The sequence below is a fragment of the Cryptomeria japonica genome, unplaced genomic scaffold (assembly GCF_030272615.1).
Source record: "Cryptomeria japonica unplaced genomic scaffold, Sugi_1.0 HiC_scaffold_279, whole genome shotgun sequence".
In the NCBI taxonomy this organism is placed as follows: domain Eukaryota; kingdom Viridiplantae; phylum Streptophyta; class Pinopsida; order Cupressales; family Cupressaceae; genus Cryptomeria; species Cryptomeria japonica.
The window spans coordinates 19,863-35,000 of record NW_026729101.1 but is presented as its reverse complement, the minus strand read 5'-3'; the positions used below and the strand labels follow the sequence as shown (position 1 = coordinate 35,000).

Below are 15,138 nucleotides of genomic sequence, written 5' to 3'. Positions count from 1 at the left end.
CTTGGTGTGCAGACCTTGGCTGGGTTGCGCGCCCTGGTGGGCACCATGGTGCGCACCAAGGAGCGCTCCGAAGTGTGCTCCAAGGTGCGGCCTGCACGAAGTCGGAGCCCGGTTTGCCCCGGGTGTGCACCTCGGGTGGGCACCTTGGTGCGCATGCCTTGCCTGGGCTGCGCACCAGGGCGGGCTCAAGATGGCACCCGCGTTCCTTTTTTTTCACTATCTTTCAAAACGGAAATTTTAAAATCTCATTTTTTTTTGCCTTTTTCTGGAAATTAGTGAAGGCAGCGCATCAAAGGTGCGCACCTCGCTGCCCACCACGGTGCGCAACGCCGGTGGGCACCCGGGAGTGCTTCGAAGTGTGCTCCAAGGTGCTGCGTGCACGTTGTCGGAGCCCGGTTTGCCCCGGGTGCGCACCTCGCGTGCACCTTCGTCGGGGTGGGCACCTTGGCTGGGTTTGCCCCGGCTGCGCTCCGAAGCGGGGTTATTGGAGCGCCGCCTCTTTTTTTGTCGGAGCGTTTGGTGGGGTTTCTCGCATTGGCTCTTCCGAGGCCCGGTTGCCACCCTGGCGCGCACGAAGTCGGAAGTAGGGTTAATTGCCCGGGTGCGCACCTTTGCCAGGGTGGGCACCTTACCTGGGCTGCGCACCAGGGCGGGCTCAAGATGGCACGCGCGTTCCGTTTTTTTCACTATCTTTCAAAACGGAAATTTTAAAATCTCCTTTTTTTTTTGCCTTTTCTGGAAATTAGTGAAGGCAGCGCATCAAAGGTGCGCACCTCGCTGCCCACCTTGGTGTGCTCTGAGGTGCGCACCCGGGAGCGCTACGAAGTGTGCTCCAAGGTGCGGCGTGCACGTTGTCGGAGCCCGGTTTGCCCCGGGTGCGCACCTCGCCTGCACCTTGGCCGGGGTGGGCACCTTGGCTGGGTTTGCCCAGGGTGCGCTCCGAAGCGGGGTTACTGGAGCGCCCCCTCTTTTTTTGTCAGAGCGTTTGGTGGGGTTTCTCGCATTGGCTCTTCCCAGGCCCGGTTGTTGGGTGCGCTCCCACCCTGGCGCGCGCGAAGTTGGAAGTTGGGTTAATTGCCCGGGCGCGCACCTTCGCCAGGGTGGGCACCTTGGTGCGCACACCTTGGCTGGGCTGCGCACCAGGGCGGGCTCAAGATGGCACCAGCATTCCCTTTTTCTCACTATCTTTCAAAACGGAAATTTTAAAATCTCGTTTTTTTTTTGCCTTTTATGGAAATTAGTGAAGGCATCGCATCAAAGGTGCGCACCTCGCTGCCCACCTTGGTGTGCTCCGAGGTGCCCACCACGGTGCGCAACGCCGGTGCGAACCCGGGAGCGCCCCGATGTGTGCTCCAAGGTGCGGCGTGCACGAAGTCGGACCCCGGTTTGCCCCGGGTGCGCACCTCGCGTGCACCTTGGTGCGCACACCTTGGCTGGGTTGCGCGGCCTGGTGGGCACCATGGTGCGCACCAAGGAGCGCTCCGAAGTGTGCTCCAAGGTGCGGCGTGCACGAAGTCGGAGCCCGGTTTGCCCCGGGTACGCACCTCGCGTGCACCTTCGCCGGGGTGGGCACCTCGGCTGGGTTGCGCGCCCTGGTGCGCACCAAGGAGCGCTCCGAAGTGTGCTCCAAGGTGCGGCGTGCACGAAGTCGGAGCCCGGTTTGCCCCGGGTGCGCACCTTCGCCGCGGTGCGCACCATGGCGTGCACGAAGTCGGAGCCCGGTTTGCCCCGGGTGCGCACCTCGCGTGCACCTTCGGCGGGGTTGCGCGCCCTGGTGGGCACCATGGTGCGCACCAAGGAGCGCTCCGAAGTGTGCTCCAAGGTGCGGCGTGCACGAAGTCGGAGCCCGGTTTGCCCCGGGTGCGCACCTCGCGTGCACCTTCGGCGGGGTTGCGCGCCCTGGTGGGCACCATGGTGCGCACCAAGGAGCGCTCCGAAGTGTGCTCCAAGGTGCGGCGTGCACGAAGTCGGAGCCCGGTTTGCCCCGGGTGCGCACCTCGCGTGCACCTTCGCCGCGGTGGGCACCATGGCGTGCACGAAGTCGGAGCCCGGTTTGCCCCGGGTGCGCACCTCGCGTGCACCTTCGCCGGGGTGGGCACCTCGGCTGGGTTGCGCGCCCTGGTGCGCACCAAGGAGCGCTCCGAAGTGTGCTCCAAGGTGCGGCGTGCACGAAGTCGGAGCCCGGTTTGCCCCGGGTGCGCACCTCGCGTGCACCTTCGCCAGGGTGGGCACCTCGGTGTGCTCCGAGGTGCGAACCCGAGAGCGCTCCGAGGTGCCCACGAAGTCGAAAGTCGGGTTAATTGCATTGTTTTCCCCGGGTGCGCTCCGAGGTGCGCAACATCGGCGCGCACCAAGGAGGGCTCCGAAGTGTGCTCCAAGGTGCGCACGATGGCGTGCACCTCTGGTGCGCACGATTCGGAGCTCGGTTTGACCGGGGTGCGCACACCTTGGCTGGGTTGCGCACCTTTTGTGCGCTCCAAGGTGCGCACGAAGTCGGAGCTCGGTTTGCCCCGGGTGCGCACCTTCGCCAGGGTGCGCACCTTGATGCGCACGCCTTGGCTGGGCTGCGCACCTTGGTGGGCGCCATGGTGCGCACCTTTCGTGCGCTCCAAGGTGCGCACGAAGTCGGAGCTCGGTTTGCCCCGGGTGCGCACCTTGGTGGGCGCCATGGTGCACTCCGAGGTGCCCAAGATTGGTGCGCACCAAGGAGCGCTCCGAAGTGCGCTCCAAGGTGCGCGCGAAGTCGAAAGTTGGGTTAATTGTCCGGTTTGCCTCGGGTGCGCACCTTGCGTGCACCTTCGCCAGGGTGGGCGCCTTGGTGCGCACACCTTGGCTGGGCTGCGCACACCTTGGCACCCGCGTTTCCTTCATTTTAAATTTTTTTTTTTTACAATCTCTCAAGTGGGAAATTCTATAATCTCAACTTTTTTTGCCTTTTCAGGAAACTTTTGAATGGAGCGCATCATTGGTGCGCTCCGAAGTGTGCTCCAAAGCTCTCTCCAGCTGCGTGCACCTGCCCCGGCCGCGCACCCGGCCCCGCCCAGCTTCGCTCACCTGTCCCGGGCGTCTGGTGCGGAACCTTAGAGTAAGAAACATCACCGTGCACCTTGGCCAACGTGCGCGACTCGACCGAGCGCGCACTGGCCGAGGTGCACACCGATTTCACCTGGGTGCGCGCGCAGCACCTCGGGCGCACCGGGGTGCGCGCACAACGCCCGGGTTGCACCGTGGCCTGTGTGCTCGGGGCGCCTCGGGTGCGCGCTCGGTGTCGCCCCCGCGCGCGCGGTAGTGCGGGCAGCGCACCCCGGCCCGGCCCGGCCCCGACGAGAACGCAAACGGGCAAAAGGTTTATTCAAATAGCATTGCGACGCCCGGCGAAAAACTAAAAAAGGGTGCAACACCGGGACTTCCCGGGAGGTCACCCATCCCAGTACTACTCCGGCCCAAGCGCGCTTAACTGCGGAGTTCTGATGGGATCCGGTGCACTAACGCTGGTATGATCGCACCCGTTATGAGCTTGTCGCAGTGTGTACTTAGCAAACCGCGACCCACGTGCGAATCCACCCCGGCCACCCACCCCCGTCGAGGTGCACACCCTCCCTCGCGAAGTGCGCCCCGTTCGCCAAGTGTGAGCCCTGCCCGGGTGCGCGCACCTTGCTAGGGCGTCGGGTGTGCACCCGGCCCGGCCTACGTGCGTGCACCTGGAGGGGGCGTCGTGTGCGTGCAGTGTCCCGTCTGCAACGCGGTGCCCACACACCACCTCGGGCGCAACGACCTGCGCTCACATGTGGGCCGAGTGCACCTTGGTGCATGTTCGGGGCGCCTCGGGTGCACGCTCGATCTTGCCCCGGTGCACCAAGGCGCTCGGTTTGCCCCGGGTGCGCACTTGGTGCAAGGTGGGCACCCAAAATAGGGATCAAGCACCAAAACACAAGTTTCGGGATGCAAAATGGGACCCAAGGACCACAAATGCGTTCCAAGACCCATGATGGGTCCACGAGAACAAAAATGTGTTCCGAGACTTAATAAACAAATATTGGGTTTTAGGAGAAGAAACATGCTCTGATGCCCAAAACGAGAATCGACCCCGAAAAGGCCACAGGCCAAAAGTGGGATGCGAGACAAAAAAAAATGGGACCCGAGGACCAAAATTGGGTTCCCAGGTCGAAGACAGGGCAACCGGACAAGAAACGACCTCTAAGGCTCGAAATGAGTCCCGGCGACTAAAACTTGACAAGAAGCACCCATCAGGCACCCAACTCGACACCCATGGGATGCCGACCCACCCGGGCTTCCACCTAGCACACCTTGGCACCCACCCACCCTCGCACCCAACCTCGCACCCAACTTAGCACCTTTGAACCCACATTGGCACTCACCCTGACCCTGGCACCTTGGAACCCACATTGGCACTCACCTTGACCCTGGCACCCACCTTTGCACTCACCTTGGGACCCACCCTGGCTCCCACCTCGGCACCCACCCAGACACCCACCTTGGTTCCTTGGCACCCACCTTGGATCCTTGGCACCCACCCCGACACCCACCTTGGCACGCAACTTGGCTACTTGCCACCCATCTTGGCTCCTTGACGCCCACCCCGACAACCACCCCGTGACCTACCCTGGCTAGGGTTGGTGCACACCCACCCTGGTGCCCACCTTGGCACCCACCCTATGACCCACCTTGGCACGCACCTTAGTACCCACCCCGTTACCCACCCTAGGACCCACCCCGTGACCCACCTTGGCCAGGGTGGGTGCCTTGGTGCGCACAACTTGCCTGGGCTGCACACCAGGGCGGGCTCAAGATGGCACCCGCGTTCCGTTTTTTTCACTATCTTTCAAAACGGAAATTTTAAAATCTCATTTTTTTCTTTTTTTTGCCTTTTCTGGAAATTAGTGAAGGCAGCGCATCAAAGGTGCGCAATGCTGGTGCGAACCCGGGAGCGCTCCGATGTGTGCTCCAAGGTGCGGCGTGCACGAAGTCCGAGCCCGGTTTGCCCCGGGTGCGCACCTCGCGTGCACCTTCGCCGGGGTGAGCACCTTGGCTGGGTTGCGCGCCCTGGTGCGTACCAAGGAGCGCTCTGAAGTGTGCTCCAAGGTGCGGCGTGCACGAAGTCGGAGCCCGGTTTGCCCCGGGTGTGCACCTCGGGTGCGCACCTCGCGTGCACCTTCGCTGCGGTGGGCACCTTGGCTGGGTTGCGCGCCTTGGTGGGCACCATGCAGTGCACGAAGTCGGAGCCCGGTTTGCCCCGGGCGCGCACCTCCGCCAGGGTGGGCACCTTGGTGCGCACAACTTGCCTGGGCTGCGCACCAGGAAGGGCTCAAGATGGCACCCGCGTTCCGTTTTTTTCACTATCTTTCAGAACGGAAATTTTAAAATATCGTTTTTTTTTGCCTTTTCTGGAAATTAGTGAAGGCAGCGCATCAAAGGTGCGCAACGCTGGTGCGAACCTGGGAGCGCTCCGATGTGTGCTCCAAGGTGCGGCGTGCACAAAGTCGGAGCCCGGTTTGCCCCGGGTGCGCCCTGGTGGGCACCATGGTGCGCACCAAGGAGCGCTCCGAAGTGTGCTCCAAGGTGCGGCCTGCACGAAGTCGGAGCCCGGTTTGCCCCGGGTGTGCACCTCGGGTGGGCACCTTGGTGCGCATGCCTTGCCTGGGCTGCGCACCAGGGCGGGCTCAAGATGGCACCCGCGTTCCTTTTTTTTCACTATCTTTCAAAACGGAAATTTTAAAATCTCATTTTTTTTTGCCTTTTTCTGGAAATTAGTGAAGGCAGCGCATCAAAGGTGCGCACCTCGCTGCCCACCACGGTGCGCAACGCCGGTGGGCACCCGGGAGTGCTTCGAAGTGTGCTCCAAGGTGTTGCGTGCACGTTGTCGGAGCCCGGTTTGCCCCGGGTGCGCACCTCGCGTGCACCTTCGTCGGGGTGGGCACCTTGGCTTGGTTTGCCCCGGCTGCGCTCCGAAGCGGGGTTATTGGAGCGCCGCCTCTTTTTTTGTCGGAGCGTTTGGTGGGGTTTCTCGCATTGGCTCTTCCGAGGCCCGGTTGCCACCCTGGCGCGCACGAAGTCGGAAGTAGGGTTAATTGCCCGGGTGCGCACCTTTGCCAGGGTGGCACCTTACCTGGGCTGCGCACCAGGGCGGGCTCAAGATGGCACGCGCGTTCCGTTTTTTTCACTATCTTTCAAAACGGAAATTTTAAAATCTCCTTTTTTTTTTGCCTTTTCTGGAAATTAGTGAAGGCAGCGCATCAAAGGTGCGCACCTCGCTGCCCACCTTGGTGTGCTCTGAGGTGCGCACCCGGGAGCGCTACGAAGTGTGCTCCAAGGTGCGGCGTGCACGTTGTCGGAGCCCGGTTTGCCCCGGGTGCGCACCTCGCCTGCACCTTGGCCGGGGTGGGCACCTTGGCTGGGTTTGCCCAGGGTGCGCTCCGAAGCGGGGTTACTGGAGCGCCCCCTCTTTTTTTGTCAGAGAGTTTGGTGGGGTTTCTCGCATTGGCTCTTCCCAGGCCCGGTTGTTGGGTGCGCTCCCACCCTGGCGCGCGCGAAGTTGGAAGTTGGGTTAATTGCCCGGGCGCGCACCTTCGCCAGGGTGGGCACCTTGGTGCGCAAACCTTGGCTGGGCTGCGCACCAGGGCGGGCTCAAGATGGCACCAGCATTCCCTTTTTCTCACTATCTTTCAAAACGGAAATTTTAAAATCTCGTTTTTTTTTTGCCTTTTATGGAAATTAGTGAAGGCATCGCATCAAAGGTGCGCACCTCGCTGCCCACCTTGGTGTGCTCCGAGGTGCCCACCACGGTGCGCAACGCCGGTGCGAACCCGGGAGCGCCCCGATGTGTGCTCCAAGGTGCGGCGTGCACGAAGTCGGACCCCGGTTTGCCCCGGGTGCGCACCTCGCGTGCACCTTGGTGCGCACACCTTGGCTGGGTTGCGCGGCCTGGTGGGCACCATGGTGCGCACCAAGGAGCGCTCCGAAGTGTGCTCCAAGGTGCGGCGTGCACGAAGTCGGAGCCCGGTTTGCCCCGGGTGCGCACCTTCGCCGCGGTGGGCACCATGGCGTGCACGAAGTCGGAGCCCGGTTTGCCCCGGGTGCGCACCTCGCGTGCACCTTCGCCGGGGTGGGCACCTCGGCTGGGTTGCGCGCCCTGGTGCGCACCAAGGAGCGCTCTGAAGTGTGCTCCAAGGTGCGGCGTGCACGAAGTCGGAGCCCGGTTTGCCCCGGGTGTGCACCTCGCGTGCACCTTCGCTGCGGTGGGCACCTTGGCTGGGTTGCGCGCCTTGGTGGGCACCATGCAGTGCACGAAGTCGGAGCCCGGTTTGCCCCGGGCGCGCACCTCCGCCAGGGTGGGCACCTTGGTGCGCACAACTTGCCTGGGCTGCGCACCAGGAAGGGCTCAAGATGGCACCCGCGTTCCGTTTTTTTCACTATCTTTCAGAACGGAAATTTTAAAATATCGTTTTTTTTTGCCTTTTCTGGAAATTAGTGAAGGCAGCGCATCAAAGGTGCGCAACGCTGGTGCGAACCTGGGAGCGCTCCGATGTGTGCTCCAAGGTGCGGCGTGCACGAAGTCGGACCCCGGTTTGCCCCGGGTGCGCACCTCGCGTGCACCTTGGTGCGCACACCTTGGCTGGGTTGCGCGCCCTGGTGGGCACCATGGTGCGCACCAAGGAGCGCTCCGAAGTGTGCTCCAAGGTGCGGCGTGCACGAAGTCGGAGCCCGGTTTGCCCCGGGTGCGCACCTCGCGTGCACCTTCGCCGCGGTGGGCACCATGGCGTGCACGAAGTCGGAGCCCGGTTTGCCCCGGGTGCGCACCTCGCGTGCACCTTCGCCGGGGTGGGCACCTTGGTGTGCAGACCTTGGCTGGGTTGCGCGCCCTGGTGGGCACCATGGTGCGCACCAAGGAGCGCTCCGAAGTGTGCTCCAAGGTGCGGCCTGCACGAAGTCGGAGCCCGGTTTGCCCCGGGTGTGCACCTCGGGTGGGCACCTTGGTGCGCATGCCTTGCCTGGGCTGCGCACCAGGGCGGGCTCAAGATGGCACCCGCGTTCCTTTTTTTTCACTATCTTTCAAAACGGAAATTTTAAAATCTCATTTTTTTTTGCCTTTTTCTGGAAATTAGTGAAGGCAGCGCATCAAAGGTGCGCACCTCGCTGCCCACCACGGTGCGCAACGCCGGTGGGCACCCGGGAGTGCTTCGAAGTGTGCTCCAAGGTGCTACGTGCACGTTGTCGGAGCCCGGTTTGCCCCGGGTGCGCACCTCGCGTGCACCTTCGTCGGGGTGGGCACCTTGGCTGGGTTTGCCCCGGCTGCGCTCCGAAGCGGGGTTATTGGAGCGCCGCCTCTTTTTTTGTCGGAGCGTTTGGTGGGGTTTCTCGCATTGGCTCTTCCGAGGCCCGGTTGCCACCCTGGCGCGCACGAAGTCGGAAGTAGGGTTAATTGCCCGGGTGCGCACCTTTGCCAGGGTGGGCACCTTACCTGGGCTGCGCACCAGGGCGGGCTCAAGATGGCACGCGCGTTCCGTTTTTTTCACTATCTTTCAAAACGGAAATTTTAAAATCTCCTTTTTTTTTTGCCTTTTCTGGAAATTAGTGAAGGCAGCGCATCAAAGGTGCGCACCTCGCTGCCCACCTTGGTGTGCTCTGAGGTGCGCACCCGGGAGCGCTACGAAGTGTGCTCCAAGGTGCGGCGTGCACGTTGTCGGAGCCCGGTTTGCCCCGGGTGCGCACCTCGCCTGCACCTTGGCCGGGGTGGGCACCTTGGCTGGGTTTGCCCAGGGTGCGCTCCGAAGCGGGGTTACTGGAGCGCCCCCTCTTTTTTTGTCAGAGCGTTTGGTGGGGTTTCTCGCATTGGCTCTTCCCAGGCCCGGTTGTTGGGTGCGCTCCCACCCTGGCGCGCGCGAAGTTGGAAGTTGGGTTAATTGCCCGGGCGCGCACCTTCGCCAGGGTGGGCACCTTGGTGCGCACACCTTGGCTGGGCTGCGCACCAGGGCGGGCTCAAGATGGCACCAGCATTCCCTTTTTCTCACTATCTTTCAAAACGGAAATTTTAAAATCTCGTTTTTTTTTTGCCTTTTATGGAAATTAGTGAAGGCATCGCATCAAAGGTGCGCACCTCGCTGCCCACCTTGGTGTGCTCCGAGGTGCCCACCACGGTGCGCAACGCCGGTGCGAACCCGGGAGCGCCCCGATGTGTGCTCCAAGGTGCGGCGTGCACGAAGTCGGACCCCGGTTTGCCCCGGGTGCGCACCTCGCGTGCACCTTGGTGCGCACACCTTGGCTGGGTTGCGCGGCCTGGTGGGCACCATGGTGCGCACCAAGGAGCGCTCCGAAGTGTGCTCCAAGGTGCGGCGTGCACGAAGTCGGAGCCCGGTTTGCCCCGGGTACGCACCTCGCGTGCACCTTCGCCGGGGTGGGCACCTCGGCTGGGTTGCGCGCCCTGGTGCGCACCAAGGAGCGCTCCGAAGTGTGCTCCAAGGTGCGGCGTGCACGAAGTCGGAGCCCGGTTTGCCCCGGGTGCGCACCTTCGCCGCGGTGCGCACCATGGCGTGCACGAAGTCGGAGCCCGGTTTGCCCCGGGTGCGCACCTCGCGTGCACCTTCGGCGGGGTTGCGCGCCCTGGTGGGCACCATGGTGCGCACCAAGGAGCGCTCCGAAGTGTGCTCCAAGGTGCGGCGTGCACGAAGTCGGAGCCCGGTTTGCCCCGGGTGCGCACCTCGCGTGCACCTTCGGCGGGGTTGCGCGCCCTGGTGGGCACCATGGTGCGCACCAAGGAGCGCTCCGAAGTGTGCTCCAAGGTGCGGCGTGCACGAAGTCGGAGCCCGGTTTGCCCCGGGTGCGCACCTCGCGTGCACCTTCGCCGCGGTGGGCACCATGGCGTGCACGAAGTCGGAGCCCGGTTTGCCCCGGGTGCGCACCTCGCGTGCACCTTCGCCGGGGTGGGCACCTCGGCTGGGTTGCGCGCCCTGGTGCGCACCAAGGAGCGCTCCGAAGTGTGCTCCAAGGTGCGGCGTGCACGAAGTCGGAGCCCGGTTTGCCCCGGGTGCGCACCTCGCGTGCACCTTCGCCAGGGTGGGCACCTCGGTGTGCTCCGAGGTGCGAACCCGAGAGCGCTCCGAGGTGCCCACGAAGTCGAAAGTCGGGTTAATTGCATTGTTTTCCCCGGGTGCGCTCCGAGGTGCGCAACATCGGCGCGCACCAAGGAGGGCTCCGAAGTGTGCTCCAAGGTGCGCACGATGGCGTGCACCTCTGGTGCGCACGATTCGGAGCTCGGTTTGACCGGGGTGCGCACACCTTGGCTGGGTTGCGCACCTTTTGTGCGCTCCAAGGTGCGCACGAAGTCGGAGCTCGGTTTGCCCCGGGTGCGCACCTTCGCCAGGGTGCGCACCTTGATGCGCACGCCTTGGCTGGGCTGCGCACCTTGGTGGGCGCCATGGTGCGCACCTTTCGTGCGCTCCAAGGTGCGCACGAAGTCGGAGCTCGGTTTGCCCCGGGTGCGCACCTTGGTGGGCGCCATGGTGCACTCCGAGGTGCCCAAGATTGGTGCGCACCAAGGAGCGCTCCGAAGTGCGCTCCAAGGTGCGCGCGAAGTCGAAAGTTGGGTTAATTGTCCGGTTTGCCTCGGGTGCGCACCTTGCGTGCACCTTCGCCAGGGTGGGCGCCTTGGTGCGCACACCTTGGCTGGGCTGCGCACACCTTGGCACCCGCGTTTCCTTCATTTTAAATTTTTTTTTTTTACAATCTCTCAAGTGGGAAATTCTATAATCTCAACTTTTTTTGCCTTTTCAGGAAACTTTTGAATGGAGCGCATCATTGGTGCGCTCCGAAGTGTGCTCCAAAGCTCTCTCCAGCTGCGTGCACCTGCCCCGGCCGCGCACCCGGCCCCGCCCAGCTTCGCTCACCTGTCCCGGGCGTCTGGTGCGGAACCTTAGAGTAAGAAACATCACCGTGCACCTTGGCCAACGTGCGCGACTCGACCGAGCGCGCACTGGCCGAGGTGCACACCGATTTCACCTGGGTGCGCGCGCAGCACCTCGGGCGCACCGGGGTGCGCGCACAACGCCCGGGTTGCACCGTGGCCTGTGTGCTCGGGGCGCCTCGGGTGCGCGCTCGGTGTCGCCCCCGCGCGCGCGGTAGTGCGGGCAGCGCACCCCGGCCCGGCCCGGCCCCGACGAGAACGCAAACGGGCAAAAGGTTTATTCAAATAGCATTGCGACGCCCGGCGAAAAACTAAAAAAGGGTGCAACACCGGGACTTCCCGGGAGGTCACCCATCCCAGTACTACTCCGGCCCAAGCGCGCTTAACTGCGGAGTTCTGATGGGATCCGGTGCACTAACGCTGGTATGATCGCACCCGTTATGAGCTTGTCGCAGTGTGTACTTAGCAAACCGCGACCCACGTGCGAATCCACCCCGGCCACCCACCCCCGTCGAGGTGCACACCCTCCCTCGCGAAGTGCGCCCCGTTCGCCAAGTGTGAGCCCTGCCCGGGTGCGCGCACCTTGCTAGGGCGTCGGGTGTGCACCCGGCCCGGCCTACGTGCGTGCACCTGGAGGGGGCGTCGTGTGCGTGCAGTGTCCCGTCTGCAACGCGGTGCCCACACACCACCTCGGGCGCAACGACCTGCGCTCACATGTGGGCCGAGTGCACCTTGGTGCATGTTCGGGGCGCCTCGGGTGCACGCTCGATCTTGCCCCGGTGCACCAAGGCGCTCGGTTTGCCCCGGGTGCGCACTTGGTGCAAGGTGGGCACCCAAAATAGGGATCAAGCACCAAAACACAAGTTTCGGGATGCAAAATGGGACCCAAGGACCACAAATGCGTTCCAAGACCCATGATGGGTCCACGAGAACAAAAATGTGTTCCGAGACTTAATAAACAAATATTGGGTTTTAGGAGAAGAAACATGCTCTGATGCCCAAAACGAGAATCGACCCCGAAAAGGCCACAGGCCAAAAGTGGGATGCGAGACAAAAAAAAATGGGACCCGAGGACCAAAATTGGGTTCCCAGGTCGAAGACAGGGCAACCGGACAAGAAACGACCTCTAAGGCTCGAAATGAGTCCCGACGACTAAAACTTGACAAGAAGCACCCATCAGGCACCCAACTCGACACCCATGGGATGCCGACCCACCCGGGCTTCCACCTAGCACACCTTGGCACCCACCCACCCTCGCACCCAACCTCGCACCCAACTTAGCACCTTTGAACCCACATTGGCACTCACCCTGACCCTGGCACCTTGGAACCCACATTGGCACTCACCTTGACCCTGGCACCCACCTTTGCACTCACCTTGGGACCCACCCTGGCTCCCACCTCGGCACCCACCCAGACACCCACCTTGGTTCCTTGGCACCCACCTTGGATCCTTGGCACCCACCCCGACACCCACCTTGGCACGCAACTTGGCTACTTGCCACCCACCTTGGCTCCTTGACGCCCACCCCGACAACCACCCCGTGACCTACCCTGGCTAGGGTTGGTGCACACCCACCCTGGTGCCCACCTTGGCACCCACCCTATGACCCACCTTGGCACGCACCTTAGTACCCACCCCGTTACCCACCCTAGGACCCACCCCGTGACCCACCTTGGCCAGGGTGGGTGCACCCACCCTGGTGCCCACCTTGGCACCCACCCATCCTAGCACCCAGCCTGTGACCGGGCTTGGAACCCAACCTTGCACCCGCACCCGTCTTGGCCAGTGTGGGTGCGCACCCATCCTGGCACCCACGTTGTGACACACCCTTTAACCCACGCACCCTAGCACCCACGTTGGCACCCACCTTGGAACCCAACCTAGCAACTTGGCACCCACCCCGTGACCCACCTTGGCATCCACCATAGCAGTCGCCGACTTGGCACCCACCTCGGCACCCACCTTGACACTTGTGGACCCACCTTGCCACTCACCCTAGCATCGACCCATCCTAGCACCCACCCTGGCACCTTTGCACCCTAGCACTCACCCATCCTAGCACCTAACCTGTGACCCACCTTGACACTCACCCTCGCACCCACCTTGGAACCCAACCTAGCACCCACCCACCCTGACACCAACCCTAGCACCTACCCACCCTTGCACCCACCCTGTGACCCATCTTGGCACCCACCCATCCTACCACTCAACCTATCACCCACCTTCTCACCCACCTTGGCATCCACCTTAGCACCCACCCACACTGGCACCTTGGCACCCACCTCGGGCAAGGTGGGTGCACACCCACCCTGGCACCCAATTTAGAACCCACCGAGCATGTTACCCACCTTGGCACCCACATTGCAGCCCACCCTAGTACCCACCCTATGACCCACATTGGCATCCACACCCTAGCACCCAGGCACCTCGACACCCGCCTTGACACCCACCCTAGCACTGAACCTGTGACCCACCTTGGAACTCACCCTAGAACCCACCCACCCTGTGAACCACCTTGGCATCCACCTTAGCACCCACCCACCTTGGCACCCACTCTAGCACTCACCCATCCTAACACCCAACTTGTTACCCACCTTGGCACCCGCCCTCGCGTCCACCTTGAAACCCACCCTAGCACCCACCCACGCAGGAGCCCACCTTGGCACCCAACCTAACACCCACGCATCCTGGCACCCAACTTGTGACCCACCTTGGAACCCACCCTAGTACCCACCTTTGAACCCACTATATCACCAACCCACCTTGGCACCCACCCTATGACCCTCTTTGGAATCCACCCTAGCACGCACCCACCCTGGCACCCACCATGGAGCGCACCCTAGCACCCACCCACCTCGGCACGCACCTCAACACCCACCTTGGTGTGCGCACTGCGCCAACCTCTCAAAGACCCTATGTGGTGCGCTCCAAAGTGTACACCTTTGGTGCGCTCCAAGGTGCGCACCTTTGGTGCACACCGAGGTGCACACCAAAGTGTGCACCGAGGTGAGCACCAAAGTGCACTCCAGGGTGCACACCAAGGCGTGCACCTTTGGTGCGGTCAATGCAAACGAATTCGGAAGTTGGGGTCGATGTCCTAATCGCTGCTGCAGACTACACGTATGAGAATCGGACAAATAGCTTTATATAGGGGAGGTGTTGCGTTTGATGGGTCGACTCCCCTGGTTGTGTGCACTGCACCAACTTCAAAGACCCTGTCTTGTTTAAGAAGTCAAAAGTTGGGGTGGATGTCCTAATCATTGCTGCAGTCTACGCATGTATGAGAATCAGACAAATAGCTTATATAGGGGAGGTGTTGCATTCGGTGGGTTGACTCCCCTGGTTGTGCGCACTGCGCCAACCTCAAAGACCCCGCATAGCAGAAGAAGTCGGAAGTCGGATTTTGGTGAGCACCAAGGCGTGCACCTTTGGTGTGGTCAACGCAGACGAATTCAGAAGTTGGGGTGGATGTCCTAATCGTTGTTGCAGGCTACACATGTATGAGAATCAGACAAATAGCTTATATAGGGGAGGTGTTGGGTTTGATGGGTCAACTCCCTTGGTTGTGCGCATTACGCCAACCTCAAAGACCTTGTTTTCGTTAAGAAGTCAAAAGTTGGGGTCAATGTCCTAATGGCTCCTGCAGGCTACACATGTATGAGAATCGGACAAATAGCTTATATAGGGGAGGTGTTGGGTTTGATGGGTCGACTCCCCTGGTTGTGCGCATTACGTCAACCTCAAAGACCTTGTTTTCGTTAAGAAGTCAAAAGTTGGGGTCGATGTCCTAATTGCTCCTGTAGACTACACATGTATGAGAATCAGACAAATAGCTTATATAGGGGAGGTGTTGGGTTTGATGGGTTGACTCCCCTAGTTGTTCGCATTACACCAACCTCAAAGACCTTGTTTTCGTTTAGAAGCCGAAAGTTGGGGTCGATGTCCTAATTGCTCCTGCAGGCTACGCATGTATGAGAATCAGACAAATAGCTTATATAGGGGAGGTGTTGGGTTTGATGGGTCGACTCCCCTGGTTGTGCGCATTGCGCCAACCTCAAAGACCCTGCATTGCGGATGAAGTCGAAAGTCAGAGTTTGGTGTGCTACAAGGTGTGGTCGAAGGTGCTCACCTAGGTGTGCACCTTTGGAGCACAGGAAAAGTGCCCTCCAAAAGTGCGCACCTTTGGAGTGCACAAAAGTGCCCTCCAAAAGTGCGCA

General features: G+C 61.8%; 2 non-coding genes across 2 annotated transcripts; both read right to left on the bottom strand.

The window, feature by feature from the left end:
• Positions 1-3,389: 3,389 nt before the first annotated feature.
• On the bottom strand, positions 3,390-3,508 carry LOC131870021 (5S ribosomal RNA). Its single transcript, XR_009368389.1, has one exon. It is a non-coding gene; the product is annotated as a 5S ribosomal RNA (ribosomal RNA).
• A 7,728-nt stretch (positions 3,509-11,236) lies between these two features.
• Positions 11,237-11,355, bottom strand: LOC131870010 (5S ribosomal RNA). The gene has a single exon (XR_009368378.1). It is a non-coding gene; the product is annotated as a 5S ribosomal RNA (ribosomal RNA).
• Positions 11,356-15,138: the final 3,783 nt, after the last annotated feature.